The sequence below is a fragment of the Ciconia boyciana genome, chromosome 1, assembly GCF_034638445.1.
Source record: "Ciconia boyciana chromosome 1, ASM3463844v1, whole genome shotgun sequence".
Lineage (NCBI taxonomy): Eukaryota > Metazoa > Chordata > Aves > Ciconiiformes > Ciconiidae > Ciconia > Ciconia boyciana.
This window is the reverse complement of record NC_132934.1, coordinates 83293724-83314020: the sequence shown is the minus strand read 5'-3', so window position 1 is coordinate 83314020 and position 20297 is coordinate 83293724.

The window sequence follows — 20297 nt, the reverse complement described above, 5'->3', positions numbered from 1 at the left end:
AACATGCAGAAGCTTACAAGCACTGAAGAAACCACCTCCTATGCTCTGTACTGACTCTATCACATGATTATTTTTTTTACTGCTAAAGTGTTACATACTGGACTTCTTAAGCTCTTAAAGACATGTATTATTATATCCATATTATTTTCATCTTCTCTTTCTCTCCAAGTGTCTAATAATATTTAGTGTTCCACAGTGGGATGCAAATTTTAGTTTTTAATTTGCCAATAAATTTCAGAAAGTGTCTTCCTTTTGTCATAGAAAATTTCTATAGCTTTAAAATACTACTGAAGTTTTATGTCATTGCTTCTTTAAGCAATGTTTGGATGCTGTAATGAGCCAGGGAGGCAGATGCCTCGAAATTTCAGAAAAAAAGCTCACATTGTGCAAACTTTTCTGACTCACTGTCTTATTAGACTGTAGCTGAGGTTTAATATGGTCTGCTTCTCTTTGTGATGCCAGCTGTATTATTGTTTTAAACAACTGTTCCATAAAACTATCTAGCACCAATGTCCTATGAATCATTAACAATGTTGTTTGCAAGATGATTTTCATCTTCCTCATGTTTTGCTGTAGTAAATTTCCACTTTAATACAAGCCACAACTGCATCCTTAAGTGGAAATTCATTACCAGTAAGCTGAGTAGAGATATCTGCAAACAGAGCTTAGCTTTTGCACTTCTTGTTAACTATTAAAATTTAATAGGTTCTGACAACATGTTCAGCCAAGTGCAAGACAGAACTGAAGACAGCCCTTTGACTCTTAGTGATTAAAAAAAAAGTGACAGTAGTAGCATGTCAATTCAGACAGCTAGGGACAGAACCTGGAGTTACAAGTACCTGTGGATTTTATTCAGATACTGATTCTGTAGGTGACAGGATCCTGCCAGAAGCATAGACAATAAAAACCCTACAGATCACCACTTTTGTGGATACTTCTTTATGGCTCCAAAATGTGAGCAATAGTGTGAGTAAATCGCTTTGTCAGTACAGAGGAGGAAAACCGGGATAGGTACTTAACAGGAATAGAGAAATCTGTGGCCATGTAGGAAGTGATCCACTGAATTACTGGTTCTGAGGTGGCCACATTCGTGTTTTATAGATGCTTGAGCTGCCAGCCATGATTGATGGCTACTTATGACTGCACATAGAGTAAGCTATGACTGTGGTCTTTTCATCTAAAACTTTCTCTGATGGCTGAAGTCACAGCCATCACAGATAGCTGCTATTGTGTTTTGGCCTACATTGTTTGTTCTGTCTTTTGCCTAAATCATACTATCCTTTCCTTTTACCCTACCAACTGGATTGTAACGAAATACCCATCTTCGACAAGCCCGGTAAAGGCTGAGTGCTTCCTTTCTTAACCCTGAAGAAAGATCCTGAACATTGAGGAGAAGAGATGGTGAGAAGAGAAATTGCATATGGCAAGTAAGGGAAACTGTGTTGAGGCCACAGCAATTTTATATTTTTGAAATGCTAGCATGCCTTAACAGAGAATAATGGATAACATAATGGCAAGTAATGGTGGAGCTTTGCAATAATTTTCCAGGCATTTCTGCAATTTCAAAAATAAAACACGAAATACAAGCAAATCTGTAATTGCTTAGAAATAGTTTCTCCCATTTATTTTCCTGAACTTGAAAAATCAGTCAAAATTTAGGTAATTTGAAACATTTTACCAGCTTTGACCAGTACTCTTATTGATGTCCTTATTATTTGTATTACAGCACTAGATGGGAGTTCAAATTATGGACCAGACCACACTGTGTAAATGCAGCCCTGTACTAGTCCTATTGTTTCTGTATAATACAAGAAAAAACATCACTAAAGAAAAACAGGGCACCACAAGGAAGCAATGCAGCAATGCTGATTGGCATAGCAGGCAGATCATCTTGTTAACCACTAACTTCCCTGTAAGCATCACAGCAAAGGAGAGGCTAAAAGAGGGATGTGAAGAAAAGTGGCAACGTTTTGCTAGAGGGAAGTCCACCAAAAGGGAGGAAAGTTTGACAGAAGGGTTAAGGATGACTGTCAGCCAAATTTGATTAATGATTTGTGGAGACTGGCATAAAGGAGAGATGGAAGGGTCAGCACCTAAAAGCAAATAAGAAAAGAGTCTGGATGGGAATAGGGTACAAAATGCACTGAAAAAAAATAAAATCAGCACCTTACTTAGAAAGACAGGAGATGAAAACAAAGAAACAACATTCTGAGAACATACTCCAGGGATTGAGGAGCTCCAGAAAAGAACAAAGCCTGGCTTTCTTACAACTCATTCCTCAAAGAAAACCAAGCAGCTTATTGCTGTGAGACACAGGATAAAGAAATGACCCAGCAAGGTATATGCACTCAGTGGTTAGTGCAAGACAAAGGCCTGTTTTGCCTTAACCAAATGCATTTTCAGACGGGAGCATTTGTCAATTCTGAGAGATATAGTTCTGGGAGGAGTATCTGATAGCAAATATTTCTTTAAGTCGGATAGCATCTTGCAGGTGCTCCTAGCAGAACCAGACATATGACTGTACAGTGTCTCCAAGCACAGGTTGTGAGATGTTTTTTCGTAACGGCAAGGGGCAAAAAAGAGCCCGGGCAGCATAACACTACTGAGTTCAGTTTGCTAAGTGGGCCAACAGAGGGATAGGCTGCATCAGGAAAAGCTTTCCACACAAACACACAAACCCACAAACAGTTACACACACAGTTACATGCACACACAGTTACGGTTAACTGAGACCTTCCCCAGTCACTGCCTCAGTGAGACCACACTGTCAAGCCTGGGGAAAATGTAACACTTCCTCTGACTGGTCTCAGTGTTGGGATCTTGGATGGCAGCTTGACCCCAACACATGGTTCCACCTTCACATTCACCACTGCTTCTATTCAGTGTCAGACATCTAGGTAACAATATTCCCCCCTGATTGCTATTACCTAATATGGCTTGTTAGTCTAGCCAATTTAGAAGAGCCGTTAGAGAAAACTCCATACACGTTAACTTGCCTTCTGAGTAGAGCCTTCCTTCTAAGCCATGCTAGAAAAGTTGGCAGTCACTCTAATTTTAAAAGTCACTTTGTGGTTGCAACACCATGAACAAATGAACAAACTGACAGGCAACACTTAGAAGAAGCCCTCAAAATGTAAAAGCTCTGATAAACTCTCTCTAGTAACCCAGAAAGAGGAACACAAAAACTGAAATTTGCAATATAGCAAACCTCAGGGAGAATAAAGATTACTTCTATATGATAGGATATAGTGCTACTGTATTATCCACAGCCTGCAATCAGTTGGCCTGCTCACATTTTACTACTTCACCTTTCACCTCCAAGTGTCCTTAGCTCCTTTACATTCACAGGATGTGAATGTAAATGTCCTTTACATTCACAGGATGGATAGAGAGGAAAATAAGGTTATGTTCATTGAACAGTTCGCGCCCTTTTGGCCACACATTCCTACTTGAACTTTATATGAAATTGGTCATGAAACATAAATTAGTATTATTTAACTGTCTTTACAAATCACCAGCTATATTCAATGAGATTACTGTCCTCTCACATTAACTTGTGGTTTGACTATAATCTGGTTCTACTGTGAATGTCCCGTGGCTTTGCCCTGAAGGAAATTTTTTTCACTGCCATAGACAGTAAGCCTGAGTCTCCTTGATTCTTTTTTTTTTCTCAGTAGTTTCCTATGGCTTGCAGTCAGATTTGATGTCAGTATTTAAAAAGGGGAAAATTGTACTTTAAAACTTAGTGCTGCAACATTTGTATATATGAGTAGACATGTTCATGCAGAAACGAGCACTGAGCCCTGCTCAGCCTGAATATTTGTCTGGAGGTAGTTAACCGGAGAAAAAGAGTGTGATACTGACTCTGTAGGCATAGAGAAATTTCTTCGGTAAACCTCATTTACCTGTTGAAGGGCAGAAGGAGTACTTGCATGAATAAAGGCTGCAGTACATAGACTATAAATTATACACAAAACATAGGAAAGAAAATAAGAGGAACCTGCTAGATATAAGACCTGAAAAACTCTTTTTTTAGTCTACACAGAGACCCAACTTGGACATTTCTTCTAACTCTTCTGAAGCCAGCCTCATGTGCACAAAAAGCTACATGAAGACATGTGTGAGGAAATGAAGCTCTGTTTCTCTGTGAAGACAGATGGGTCCAGGACAATGAGAAAGCAGGGACTGAGTCAGCACACAGTGTGTAGCAGCAAGAACAGCGCACAGCATGTAACAGCCTGGATACCCAGATGTATCGTGGGACAGTGTCCTCAGCCTCCAGGCATCTAGACTGGTCTCAGCAGATTGCAGTATACAAACAGGATCATCGTACTGTTAGCTTAAATGCTTTTATATAATATACTGAGATTAAAACGTTTCTTTGACTACAAAGTGTATGCTTCAATTTGCACAATTACCTAGATTAAAACTCTTGTTACAAACTGGTTTTCATGTTTTCACTTCTTCCTGGGGGAAACTTGTTTAGGATTAACTCTCCTTGGAAAATCTCTATGTGCAGTTTAAGTGTAACCAATTTTGAGTTCACTGTGTGAAAAGAAAAACTTTGGCTTCAATACTGTATATAGCCTGACAAATTTTTACTCTGATAACTACAAGAACATTAAATGTGGAAATATGGAACTGAGCTTGCTTATAGTTCTCAGAGGGGTGATCTGTATTCATAACCAAACTGGAAAAAAACACTGCCTAGGGATTATATAGTTCTGTCTGTTTAAGAGCTGTGTACTGGGTAGTTACAGCAGCAAACATTAAGTTTGAGAATTTGCATTGGAAAAGCCAGTAACAAGAGGCATTTCCATTCAGCTGAGTGAAAGACGTGGGGATGATCTGAAGAGGACCTTCTTGGAGTTGCATATGTGAGGATCTAGGAGCCGAAAGCAGAATTTGGGGGCCAGAGTGTTTATCCAGTGAATTAAACACGACACTCATACAGTGGTGCACACATTATACCCAACAAGAACCAAAACCTCTTTCCCATGGCAAAATAATCTGCCCACTCTAATAAGTAATGAGGGGCAAAGAGGGAGAGGGGAGGAATCCCGATGCTCACAGACAGGTCTCAAAGAAGAGCTTTTCAATATCTTGAAAGACTGTAGTGCTCTAGAAATCACTCACGGCACCAGAAAAAGAAAACTTTTTCTCAATCCACTTTGGGAAGTGAAACTGGCCATTTAGCAAAGGACCAGGCCTAAGCTGCCAGAGCTTTGAGATAAAGGACATACTACTCTGAAGTATCAAATTGTAGACAGGAGCTGGCATACCCCGTAACAGATTGACTGGTCCACTCTTTCTTGTCTGGAAAGGCTGGAAGCCCTTGGAGTTTCCTCCGGCTGCCCCAATGCTTGTTTGTATTTAGAATTACCCTTAGGACACGCCAAGGTCAGGCAATCTGCTGGAGGGGGTGCTTCTGCGAACCAGTAGTCTTGTCTTTCTGTAAAAGTACCTACAACCTTTGCTCACTCCTCAAATCCAACTGCCAATATATAAGTAAGGGCGAGACAGCCGATTACACACCATAAATGTATGAAGTTCAACAGCATCATACCACTTCTGAATTTGGAACTGCTTAGAGCTGCTAGCAGCCCTTTTCCATGTTCCCCAGGCACAGTGATGTTGGAGTTGCTTTTCAAAGCTTGAAGTAAATGTTTTCTTACTTTTGTTGGTCAAAATAAAAACAGCGTGAGAGTGCAGACAAAGCTAACAACAAGGTCTTTGTGTGATCAGTTTACCCTGTACTTGCTTTTTGCAATTGAGAAGAGCTGTAAACCTTACCTAGAAAGCTTGCCTAGGAGGGAAGGTTTCTAAGAGTAGTGTTCCCTTGCAGCTTCCTCAGACAAGGCTGGCTGCAGTTTTCCCTGTGGGATGTAAAATAAGTTTAGGCACTGCCAAACAAATAGGACTAATAGTGTTTTGCGTTGCATTGCATGTCTAGCAAGATTTCTCTTCTCCAAAGTTCAGAGGCTGGATTCTGATTCAGAATTCAATGGAAAAATGACACTGATGTCCACAAATGTGGGCACATTCTACCTGAAGAGAAAATGAGTTGCTTTAGTTGTATGTGAAAAATTTCAGTCAGCAACAAAATGAATATATTCCAGGGACAGTAGCAGCAAATATCAATTCAGTGACTTAAGACAATAAGGAAACCTGTGTGTCAATCACAACAAATACAATACACCTGAGGAGAAAAATTACTTTCATCAGCTAAAAAAGGGCAATTATACTGGATGACAACAATTCTGCTAGGTAGAGGTGACAATGATACACATGAAGTTGAAGTAATAATGTGCCTTAATCACTTCTCTGATTCTTTATTTTGTCATTTTGGTTTGGAACGGGTGCATAAGTTAAGTTTCTAATATTGACAGCTGTATAAACTCACTTGACATAAATCAGCATAGCCTTACTTCCAAGCAGCAAAGTTGATTTACATGAACCAAGGTGCTGGCATAGACTTTTTGAATGTGTTCACATAACTTTATTCCTGCACATCTCCAGTTTTTGCCTGCCTGTCCGTGTTACATACACAATAGCTTTCAAACCCCCAAATAAAGGTTCATTGAGAATACCATGGAAAAGTTTATTAACTTCGAGCTTGAATTTTAAAATGCTAACCACAGACTACACAAACAAAATCACTGGAACTACATCAATTTAGAGCAGTGAAAAATCTGACAAGCAGTGACCTCTTTCTTAAAAATGCTCCAATTTTTTTCCACTGAGAGATCTCTTTGGTTTCTGTTTCTACTTCCTTTAAATATAAATTATCTGAGGACTGCACAGTAGAGAAATCTGTTATGTTACAGAGACTGAATTTCTTTTTCTTTTCTTCTTTTTTTATTCAAAGTACAAAGGCTGGACTGCTAAACTTTATGAGGCCTATAATAGGTCCTTGGCCTGAAAAATATTAAGGAATAAAAATAATTAATAATAATGTAATACCAAGCACTTATGTCATGCCTTTCATCTGAGGAAGTCAAATCACTTTATAAACAGCAATGAATTAATAGAGGAATGTTTTGCCACAGGCAAAAAAGCGAAACAAGAAACCATCCCTCTACTCCCTGCTGCCTCCTGAACTCCACAAAGGCAATAATTCTGTGAGTGAAAATTATACTGCTGTTTAGTGCTTATTTCCTAGCACTTCTGGAAACTTGGATCGTGCTGTTCCTCTACACAAAGTCTGTCAGTATGCAAGGAGCCATGTGGCAGGACTGGTTCAAGTAAATTTCGGGCCTCTGTAATTTTCTTTTCCTAGTTTTTCTGCTGTACCATCGAATACCAGGAAGTGAGATACAAATCACTGATGCATTGATTTGTTACTGGTTTTCTCCTTTTTTGCTCTTAGTGGTACATGGGTGAAAACAATAATTTCGTGCTCATGAAACAATGGGGTGCAACTGAAGAAAGTCCGGAGCAGAGCAGTAAGAACAACTGGATGCCTGAAAGAAATGACCTGTGAGCAAAGATCAAAAGAGCTGGGGGTGTTCATCCTAATGAGGAGTAAGGGCAATCACAACAGAAGCCTTCAAGTGTAAAAAGGTTACTGCAAATAAGACAGATATAACCTGTTCTCCCTGGGCATTGTAACTAGGATGAAAAATAGTGGACTTCAAATACAGCAAAGGTGGAACACTGTCAAAACAATGATGAGCAGTATGACAGCTAAGGCCTGGAATAGACTGCATTTACTGTGAAGTCTACATTATGGGAAGTTCTTCAGATTAGACAAATATCTCTTGTGTGGTGGTACTGGCATTGTTGATCTGGTCTTTGAGCAGGGGAATGGGTCAAGTGGCCTCTTTGGCCCCTTGAAGACTCTTCCAGGCCCTGCTTTCCATGGATCAGCTTTTAGGAAAACAGTGAGTTTTGCTTCCAGGGTCAGATTCAACACAAGGACTCTAGAGGCTGTAATCCTCCAGTTTCACAGTGCTGAAGTAAAGTGGATGAGAATTAGATGTTAAGTCATTAGACAGGGGTTTGGGGAGATCTGCACCTTTTCCTTATGAAAGTGCTTAAAAACACCAGAAGCACTTTTTAAAACTTCGAAAGACATTATGTTTAAAGCAGAACAGTGTCTAAGTCTTTCGAAACAGACAAAGTTTTTAGTTAATAGTTTAACAGAAAGTCTCTGAATATATTGTGTCTATGCACCTTCCAAGAAACAGTCAGTCAATAGAGTATTCAGCACGTTTTGTCCAGTATCCTGGCAAAGACAAAGGAGTCAAACCTAGGGAGATGTACCAGACTCATGTAACCATGCTTCCTTCTTGCATGGTCAGGAAAACAAATCCACCAGTTTCACAGAATTGTGACCGTATTGTTCTTAGTTCAGTGAAAGTCAAGTGAGTTTTGCTTACATACGCTCTCCATATCTAGTGAGGGTCTTTAAGGGGTAGACAGTGATCATCTTGGTAATGCTAGATAGTGCAACTTTAGGTGTAGTTTTTGCTTGAGATATATATATCTAAAGCATTGCAGGCAGCTAATCACACTGTTAGAGTTTTCTCAGGTGGTTCTCTTGAAAACGAATATCTAAATTATGTCTAATAAGCCATTCAGACTCTGCTGAACCTGGGGGGGATGTATATACTGTCTCTTCATTGTATGTGATCTGTGTTAGATACGCCACACAATTTAGAAAAGAATAACAAAGGGAACAGTATAGGGAGGGAAAATAGGGTGAGAGATGCTGGACATAGCCAATGGAGCCGTTATTTTTTAGTTAAGTGGGAAAGAAGTAGGACATGACATTACACTACTTGGGTAAACATACAGGATTCAATCTACTGACGGACTCCAGCCCTTTTCCTCCACTCTGCTTAGAGAAGGGCAATTTGGCAAGAGGTTGCTGCAAAGTTTGTGTGTGCTTAACCTATCAGAGACTGAGAGAGTCAAATGCCTTGGGTATCCTGCCTAGAACGAGGTGTTTGTTTAAGTACCACTTGTTTCCCCCTAAGCTCTCTGCATAACTAGGGGACAGAATAACACTTTTCCGAAGAAGAGTTTGGAGAATGTAAGACAGACAGCTGATCTGAATCATTCTCTGGGGGAGTCTTTTTCTTTTTAGTGATTATGGAAGAAGTCTGAGGTGGCTAGCTTCCTATTTTAAACACCTGAATGAGGGAGATGCCCTAAGTATAAAAACTTCCTCTTTGTGGCTGTAAGCATGAAATATCACAAACAGATTTGCTACCATATCATTAAAAGAATTAGCTAGATACAAACACAAGATTTTGCTCCCAGATTTGATGAGAAATTTTTTGCCTCCACAAGCTTGGGACACCAAGCTGCTCTCAATGCATGGAACCAGGACTACAATAATGTACTTGTGTTTTAGGGGGTTTCCAGTCCCAAAATCAGGCCTGTTCTTTTTGGAGTCTTTTATCAGCTCATAAAAGCAAGAGGAATTTAAAGCTGCATTTTCAAAATATTTTACCCTGTTCAGAAAGCTAAATATGCTTCCTTATTTGCAACTTTGTGCTATGCTGCTTGCTATACAGAGACATTTGGGAAACTCCAGATGCAAACCTCAGTGGTATAGATTTTTTTCTGCTCACATGTGAGGAGTAAGGCCCTGATCCTCTCACTCAAATACACTAGCTCCTGACATATCAGCTAAAAAAGAACATGTTTAGACGCTGACAGCCCATAGACTGCGAAATGCTAATGAAATGTTCCCATTCAACAACAGATTGCATACATTTTACCTAAATTATTTCCATCTTACATGGTTTCTTAGCACATAGTTTTTTCCTTTGAGCAATTCTAAGAACTACTTGATTGTGATTTCTAGCACCTTTTATTTCCAATGCATGCATCCCAGCACTTCCTACCAGCCCAGAGATAGTCATGTTTTCAGAAGTGCTTAGATGTCCTCATTATGCTGACACATCCACATTTTCAACAGGAACTTCTATCTTTGATTTCCTCTACTGTTGCGTGCCTTACACTAGACATGTTTGAGCTCAGCTATCAAGACTAAGACATGCATTCAAGACTGACATTAATTTCCACAAGAATAAAGGGTAGAGTTAATAAGGGAGTTGCTCATGGAAATTAACAAAATGTTATTTTTTCAATATTTAGGGGATTTTCATTTTGTGTAAAATGTTCATGATAAAAATTTGTCTTGGCAGGCATGGCAAGAGCCCCACATAACCTGAGCCTGAAGATGTATTTATCTGTACCTTTTTCTTTGAGTGGCCATGCTGAAAACAGTAAGAGGATTTTCAGATCTAAACTTCAGTGTTGTCAGAATACATAATTAGTACGAAGTCACTTTTTTAATACAACATAAAACTCTCTAGATAATACAAAAAAAAAATTTAGGAGTGAATAAATAAAACTCCCTTGGCCAACTGACCAGTTCTTTGTGAGGCAGTTTCTTTCTTTGGACTTGTCCTCAGACCAGCAGATATTAGTATCTTCCTGAGTTTCCATAAACTCTTCTCAATTCCCTAGAAAATCTGTGCCTTTTGACCACCCCTGAGGTTAGACTGTCTGCTGGTCCCTGCCTTCCTCAGGTGTTTCCCAGCTTTTTCCTCCTACATGAAGCTCCTTCCCTCTTTTCTATGACAGTATAGATGACTTTCAGTCCTAGACGTGTGATGCCTCTCATCAAGGTTGCAAATTCCTCTCCTTTCCTCTGATGCCAAGTGCAGTAGCTAAGATAAGGTGAGCAAAGTCATCTTCCTGCCTCCTGCCATAGTCTGTCAACCCAGCAGGTCATACAGCAAATGGGTGAACTCAGAAATAAAACAGATACCATTTCACAAGAAACAAAACCCAGGTTTTGTATAATACTGCTTATCACAACGCCTACATTGCCGTTTGTTGGGGCGATTATTGAGCATATGAGTTATTTAGAGAAAACTTCCTACTAGTCCTAGATAAAAGCACTCGCTTCTCTGTCATTGTGGTACAAAGGTAGGAACAGCACCCATCGTGACACGTTTTGGAAAATGTTGGCTAAATAACCCCATATAGAAATCACCTCTAGCATTTAAGAGGGCACTTTCAATTATAATATTCAGGAAATGAAATGGGAATTGAATGTAGTGTTGAATATCACAAAAAATAATCATCCAACAAAAGGTCCACATTTAGTTAATGCTAGGCAGGAGGAAGTTTAGGCACTTTTTTGAACATAAAAGTGAACCCAATTGTATTTGTCCAAAAGGCAGGATGGAGAATTAGTTTGCTTTATGAGTAATATGGGCTATCTCCAAAGGATGAAGTGTGCAGAGCTGGATATTTTATCTCTGTTTGTGGTGAGAAAGGATCCCGAGAAGGGCAGTGAAAAAGCCCTCAGACTTACTGGGAACCCCTCTAAACAAGTCAACACATGACTATAGTAATGTGTCTGAAATGTCACCCACTACCCAAGGGTCGACACACCTGAATGAGACCTGTCTGTCAGTACTGTAACTAGCCTGTATTGAATCTTTTTTTTGGTGCTGTTTTCTTCCAGATGAGCAGAACGATGTTTGTTCTGCAGCATTCAGCTATATGGGGGGCCATCTTCTATTGACATAAGAGCAGTCCTCCATAAAGTAGGGGAGTGGAGTTCTCTGCTTTCAATTTGTATTTCTCACAAATGCTTCTCAGTCATCAGTTTAAATGTGCATTCTGTCTCATTTTCAGAATTATCCTTGTCTTTTACCAAATGCATGTTCGGTGTGGATAAAAACCATCCATTAGCCAGACACATGTATGACCAGGAGTCTCTAGAGTCTTTTTCCTTCCTGTAATTGCACATCCCAAACCCTATAAATCCCTCTACAATTACAGAGCTTTAACAGAAAAGAACACATTCCTGCCATTGCTTATAACCTAATAGTGCCCTTTTCTGAGCTTGTGTAGGTTTGAGTCTTTTATGCTGAGGCAGATCTTGGAGACAGGTCTTTGGCTTCCCGGGCCAATGTGCTACTCACCCGTCCATAAAAAGCGAACCCCATATCATTGCCTTTGGCTGACATAGCAATTTGAGAAGGAGACATCGGCTCCTGTCAGTGTTTGGAAATGTGGGCCGTGGGATCCACACTGCATGTTAACTGGACCTTAGTAGTGCTCTGATGGGGGCTGGGTCCAGGTTGTGGCAACTCCAGCTCCATTCAGACCAGCCATATGTGTTGGAGGTGTTTAGGAGATTCATGCAATTTGGCATCTGGACACCTGCACCCTAAGTTTAGGGTAGTTGTGTTTCATCACAGCCAGATGAGGTTAGATAAACACACAAAGGTGTCCCTGCTGATATCACCTTTGTAAGCAGAGAATATTTCAGTGGTATTTTCTAGCAGTTTTATTTCTCCTTCTGTCTCTGTGCCCCAAAAACACTCCTCATGCCATAGAGGGATAATTTCATTCTGCCATCAATAAGATGTGTATGTTGTGGGTTTTTTTTTTCTTCCAAGAGTATCAAAGCCTACTAATCAGGAAGCTTTGTTCATCTATCCCTCAAGCAGTGAGCAGAGGTCAGATTTGAAGTAGAATATGTTGAATACAAGATATCTGTCATTGAAAGATAGCCTTAACATCAGCCAGATAGCCAAGATCTTGAGTTTACTAAAGATAAAACGACAACATTTTAACTCCCCTCCAAGTCTTCTTTAAGGCTCTTACTCAGCAAAGCACTGAAGCATGCCAGCAAATTTAGGGTTATGCTTGATCCCATTGACTTCATTGGGATTATTCGGGTCCTTAACACTATGCACAGGGTTGAGTACTTTGATGGATTGACATTTCATTCCTCTTAAGCATTTTGAGAGCTCACAAAATGATGTTCTGAACTGGTGGGGAATAGACTGTAGAAATATCTTCTTTTTCATGATAGCAAAGCTTCATAAATAAATCATGTTGTCTGAATAATTTCTCCAAGTTAGTTTCATGGGTTATGAATGGTCCTGTATAACCAGCTGACTTCCTGGTTTTGTGCAGAGGGAAAAAAAAAATTAAATTTTGTTTTCCTCAATGTCAAATGATTTTTTTTCAATTTTATCCCTCCTCCCTAAAAGCCCTGAAACTTGTTCACTTGAGTTAACCTAAGCTGTTCTGTTAATCCTGAAGTAAGTGATTTGGCTTCCAGTTTGGATATTTAACCATTTTAAAGGCTCAATTAAATTAACTTTTGAATGAAAAAGCCCCTCAAAAAGCCAAAATGTTTTCTATGAAAAAAAATTCTGAGCAACAAACATTTAAAAAAATGTATTTAGCTTTCTGCAGTGGAAACTAGTTATTATGTATTATATTATTTATGTGTTACTATGTACTATATTTTAAGGAAAAAATCCCTTCTTTGCCCTATTTTTGTATGTAGTCCTCATTCTAAGAACTAATAATTTCTTTAATGTTATTTAAATTCCATAGAAATAAATATTTTTCCCCATACAGGTAGATATTTATAAAAACTGAAGGCTGTCTTTTTATGGTTTTCTTTTTATCACTGTTTGGATAGCTCTGTAGAATTTCATCTCCCACTTCAGTATCTGCAATAGAATTAAAACCCTTTTTTGTATAATTATTATGAGATTCTTATGTGTCATTCATAGACATTTAGATTAAAATTGTTTTCTTATGAATTTGCAATGGCATTTTTCAAACTATAGAATTACTCAGCCTGCAAAATGCCATTAGTACTACAGATACAGGAAAAGTTTTACCAGTTTTTGCTCAATGAAGTGATCTCCTTGAAGTTAGAAGGGACTGCTCATACAAATAAAATTTTGCAATAACTGGGTTTTAAGGCTTATAAAACAGTATATTAATGCAAAGAACTGGGGAGGTTATTTGAGAAGAAAGGGGAGCACTAGTAATAAGGCTGATCTATTAGAGTTTTTAGGCAATGCCTAACCATGCAATAGTGAACATGGCTTTAATAGTATTCCTCTAGTGGCAATGAATCAGGTCACTTCAATGTAAATTAACAGATATAGAATTTCTTATGCAGTTAACTTGACAGGAGAAGGGGTTAAATAAGGTCTAAAAAGCAAAGAATTTTTCAATGTTTTTTCCATATTTGTCAGAGTTTTTAAAACCACTGGCTTTCATTTTAAATTGAACAAATATTAGTATATGCCTTAGGATGTACTAATGTCTAGCTTGTCCGGTGTTTTAGTACACTTTTATCTTTGATATTTAAAATGCAGCTTTCTATAAGAGATATGAAAAAAACAAGCTTTTGAAAATTTCTGAAAATGTTGATTGGTTCTATTTTTCTAGTTCTGTCGTACTCCGCTGCAAATAAAGTTGTGAAAAAATAGACTCATAGAACCATAGAATGATTTGGGTGGGAGGGGACCTTTAAAGATCACCTAGTCCAACCCCCCTGCCTTGGGCAGGGACATCTTTCACTAGATCGGGTTGCTCAAAGCCCTGTCCAACCTGACCTTGCAGACTTCCAATCATGGGGCATCCACAACTTCTCTGGGCAACCTACTCCAGCGTCTCACCACCGTCATCGCAAAAAATTTCTTCCTTATGTCCAGTCTAAACCTACCCTCTTTCAGTTTAAAACTGTTGCCCCTTGACCTGTCTTTCTTATAAGCCCCCTTTAAGTATTGGAAGGCCACAATAAGGTCTCCCCAGAGCCTTCTCTTCTCCAGGCTGAACAACCCCAACTCTCTCATCCTTTCTTCCTAGTAGAGATGTACCGACCCTCTGACCATTTTTGTGGCCCTCCTCTGGACCCACTCTAACAGGTCCGTGACTTTCTTGTACTGGGGACCCCAGAACTGGGCACAGTACTCCAGGTGGGGTCTCACGAGAGCGGAGTAGAGGGGGAGAATCACCTCCCTCAACCTCTTTTTCTGAAGCCCAGGATACGGTTGGCTTTCTGGGCTGCGAGCACACATTGCCAGCTCATGTCCAATTTTTCATCCACCGGTATCCCCAGTCCTTCCCCACAGGGCTGCTCTCAATCCCTTCATCCCCCAGCCTGTATTGATATTGGGGATTACCCTGACCAAAGTGCAGGACCTTGCACTTGGCCTCATTGAACTTTACAAGGTTCACATAGGCCCACTCCTCAAGCCCGTCAAGGTCCCTCTGGATGGCATCCCTTCCCTCATGCGTATCAACTGCACTGGTGCGTATCAACTGCACTATCAACTGACATCAGCTTGGTGTCATCTGCAAACTTGCTGAGGGTGCATTCAATTCCACTACCTCTGTCATTGATGAAGATGTTGAATGCATGCATTGCTCTCCCCCAGATGATTCTTCATAGTCAAATAGTTACAGGAATCCTTATTGTATTGTATAAACCTTCTGTCTATATCTTGCTCTGTCTCATGTTGTCATGGTTTAGCCCCAGACGGCAACTAAGCACCACACAGCTGCTCGCTCACTCCCCCCCCCCCCCGCAGTGGGATGGGGAAGAGAATCGGAAGAGTAAAAGTGAGAACACTCGTGGGTTGAGATAAGGACAGTTTAATAGGGAAAGCAAAAGCCGCGCGCGCGAGCAAAGCGAAGCAAGGAATTCATTCACTACTTCCCATGGGCAGGCAGGTGTTCAGCCATCTCCAGGAAAGCAGGGCTCCATCACGCGTAATGGTTACTTGGGAAGACAAACACCATCACTCCGAATGTCCCCCCCTTCCTTCTGCTTCCCCAGCTTTATATACTGAGCATGATGTCATATGGTATGGAATAGCCCTTTGGTCAGTTTGGATCAACAATCCTGGCTGTGTCCCCTCCCAGCTTCTTGGGCACCTGGCAGAGCATGGGGAGCTGAAAAAAGTCCTTGACCAGTGTAAATGCAGCTTAGCAACAGCCAAAACATCAGTGTGTTATCAATATTATTCTCATACTAAAACCCAAAACACAGCACTACACCAGCCACTAGGAAGGAAATCAACTCTATCCCAGCCGAAACCAGGACACACGTGCATGCATGCCTAACACACATGCACACAGATACAATATGCAAGGGAATATGTAGAGATATGAATAGAAACTCACTCTATTTGTCAGATGTTTTTTAGATTTCGTATCAAGTCCTGTAGATGCATTGCGTACTTCAACTGCATGTAATGTCTTACAGACCTTCTATAGTTCCATGAAAGAGTCAAGAGGCATGTGGGTACAGGAAGTTACCAGCAGAGTCACTAGCAGCTGTGCTGTGCAGTAGGTTCACAAATGATCCAGAAGTGAGAAGGCTGACTGGGAAAAATGTTGACATGAAATTTTAATAAATGCAAAATAATGTACATGGGAAAAATTATATTCAGGATTCGTAAATCAAGGTAGGTTCTTACTCGGTGTGAGTGGTATCCCCTGCTCCCGACCCCAGGTAAGATACCTGGGTGACACTGAGGGCATTATTTTGAAAGCACCAGAGAGCACTGAAAAAGAAAGAGAAATCTTTATTATGCCACTGTGTATGCATCTGATATACTGTGCACAGTTTGGGCTACTGCACCTCAGGAGGAACTCCATAGGACTAGGACAGATCTGGAGAAGGCTGGCAAGGGTGGCCAGAGAAATGAAATGTCTTCCACATGTGTAACGACTGAACAGATTACAACTCTTCATCTTGGAAAACAGATGTTAGAAGGGAGCTATGGTTGAGATCTATAAAGTACAGAATGATGTGAATAAGTTGACTGGGGAATGATCATTCATTATTTCTTACAGAACAAGTACTTGGGAATACCAGAGGCAGGATTCAAATGAAAAAATAGGAAATGCTTTTGCCCAAAATACACAATCAAATTATGGAATTCATTATCACAGAAGATTATGTACACCAAATATTTAGACACACTTAAAAAGGTACAAGAGAATTCCTGGAGGCTAGGCAGATATTAAACACCATCCTACAGATACAACCTCCAGATCTGGAAGTTTTTGTTTATGATTGTAAAATAATACAGCATCTCAGAGTAGAGATTACTGTACACATCCCTGCACCTAAACTATTTCCCTGTATATTGGGCCAGATGAATCTTTGGTCTCACCTAGCACATCATATCTCATGTTTCATTAATAACTATCATCTAATGTCCCTTAGCCAAAATATAACTTCTGGGATTAACCAATGCTTAAAGACTGATTACCTAGTTTTAGAGAGAGTATAATTTATTTGTTCAGGAATAACATATATCCTTTTATAGATTTAATTTAATCTTTCAAAAATTCCATGAAATCTTGTATGAAAATATCTTATCAGATAAATCCTCCTTTCTGACCATGTATCTGTCATCAGAAGATTTTTAAGAGTAGGTTAAATCATCACACAATAGAAAGACTGCTAATATATTTTTATTGCAAGATAAAGTTCTGATTCAGGAAATTGCTTCCTCGATAGATAAAGTTACTATTAACAGTAATACACCAGAAATTAAGTCTACTGGTTTATGGGCTATACCTCAGACAGTTAGAAAAAGAAAAGTCATTACCATGGCAAACCATTAGAAAAAAAATAAAAATAGCCAGGAATATCTCAAACAATTAGATGTAAACTGAAAAACCTGAAGTCAGTTCAGAAGAAATTGCCTAGTATTATCATCTGAAAAAAACCTCAAAATAATTGTGTTCCAGGCTGAACAGGAACTCAGTTTTCTGCATGATTGTACTTTGATAACTGACATGGCTGATGCTCAGCATCACTTTCTTTTAAAAGACCCAAGATAGATGTAAAAGTAAGGAATCTAGTAAGAGTGTTGCGGCTTCTGATCTAGAGGTATATGATCTGGTATTTCCAGTATCGTTGTATACAAATGGGGCCACCACACAATTCAAGACAATAAATCTGTCTGGTAAAACAAACTGCCTGGGCTTGCCTAAACAGAACTAGAATTAGGTCTTCTGACAAATTGGGATCTAAGGAAGATCTTCAGCAGGTTGATCATGTGCCTGCAAAAATGCCGCTCCAAACAGCTGCAGGCACAAAACTGCATGTGCGAAAATGGAAGGAAAATTAAGAAGCTTTTAAAAATAAAAAGAAAGATGCTGAGACTGGCTGAGGCCATTTTATGCTCCCAGCATTGTTTAAATCATTTTGAACAAGACACATATTAGTACTGGGAATCTTATGCTGGCATAAAATTAGCATCTTGCAGCTATGCCAGAAAGAAAAGAGATGTTTGAGGGAGAGAACAGGCATAGGAAGAATTTGGTTACATGTCACATTCTAGATTATATGACATGGTTTGGCAGCAATTCCCCAGATGACCTCTGGAGTCAGGGTGAGTTAGAGCTGGCCAAATGAGTTACGAATAAGAAATAAGGCGACAGAAGAAGCTTATGTAAAAACTGATTCAGATTTCAAGCCAAACCAAGCCCCTTTGTAAAGTGCTTAAAATGTAATTGGAAGTCACAAGAAAATAAAAATGCACCAAGAAGCAATATACAAGGAGAAAAATGTATTTAACATTTTTTAATTATTTGAATATAATTAGTGCTATAAACTATTTCCAAGGCTCTGGTGATTATTCAGGGAATGCACTTCCATTAACATTTATTCCTTTAGTTTGTGAAAGACACATCAAAAGATAATATGTCAAATCTAGCAGATATGTCCATTTCACACATGCAAAATATACAAAGCCTTATAAGCACTTGCACAGTGATTTATCTTTACTCACACAACTAATCCTACGGAGTTTGAGGGAATTACTTTAAGGAGTAAAGTTAAGCCCTGTGTGTTTGGGTGGGAGAGGAATGTTTTAAACATCCTGCACATAGGTAAGATAACATTGCTTATAGCAATCCTTAGGAAAGTTAGTAATTTTGATCTTTTTTCTTAATGTATTCCAGCTGCACAGCATTTAGACATATTTACAAAGCTGCAGTAAGGTTCCTTTGTTGGTTGCTGGAACCTCACTACATAAAGGCATCAGAGACAAACTGGATGGAGTTCAGAGGGAAAAAATAACATTGATCAAGGGGCAGGAGGAACTGGCACATGGTGAAGAGACAGATAGCTTAAGTAAAAGTTGACTAAAGCAGAGGCAATGGCTGCCTGAAAACACAGAATTTACCAAACAGAGAATGAAACATTATTCAGGATGCTATAATTAAGGGGACCATTCCACAGAAACAGAAGACAGATAGGTTTTCTATTGCTTTGACTGTATAACAGAAAGCTATCCTGAGATATCCAATGTCTTCCAGAGATACATTTTGGACAAAATACTTGTTTCCCAACTTTTGTTGAAATTTTCTTACAAACAAATTTGCAGTCATATATCATTTAATTAAGAACTGAAGCCTGTTATTTTCTTTGTGATGACTGAAAAACCTGTTTTAACAACTGACTTTCAGATAATTTTCTCTTTTTTCTCTCCGTTTTATATTTTTCCACTTGCAGTCTGCATCAAAAAAAGTTGCATTTGGAGAGACAAAAGTAAAACAAGCAAAAAATGCAAATATTTTTTTCTTCAGGTTAAACAGAAATTAGGAAAAATGTCAATTTAAACGTACACACTCACACACAAAGAAAAATAGGAAGAAATGTATAGAAAAGCACCAGAAATTGTATAACAAAACCACTTTTATACTCCTTTCAGTATAATACTTTGATTTCAATGAGATTTTCTCTTTCCAGTTTTTGTGGATTCAATTTTTTCTTTACCCCTGACCCCTGTGCAGCTGTGATGCTACTGGAGCAGACTGAGAGCAGGTTCTGGCTTTTTAGTCATAATCTGCTTCCAGGTCTCCATCAGCTCTGATGGGAAAAGGACTCAACACATCATTGATTATCCTGCACGCTGAGCTATATATACTTCCTTCCCAATATGTTAGGGAAAGAGAAGCAAAGTTTTGCCTGTACCATGTTCCAGATGATGTCCAATATCTAGGAAGTTATAAAATAGCTCAGCTGGATCCATTTTCCTTCCCACACTACACTGCCCAGCAAGCAGTGAGGAAAGAGTAAAATACAAGAAAACTGTAGTCATCTCATTCAGTGAATGTCTGATATCAATATCTGACTTGATTTGTTCAGATCAGTGCTGTATCTGGCTCAGGATGGCTCCCAACCATCAGCAGAAGCTGCAACAACAGCAAGCAAACTGACTCAAACTGCCATAGGAAACCTTGATTTGATTCTGTTATGAGGTGTAGACTGATAAGATCAATTCACTGTTCAATATTTTTGAAAATAGCTTGTTCCCTGAAAAAGAATTGGTCCAGTAATAACTCAGACAACAGTATGCACAACAAAACTAAAAGCAGAAAAGGCAAATTAGGTCTAAAAAGCCAAAATATTTTATTAGCAGAGGTGTCTGCCTTTTGCTTAGAATGGGGGGTGTCAAGCAGTGATTTTATTACAT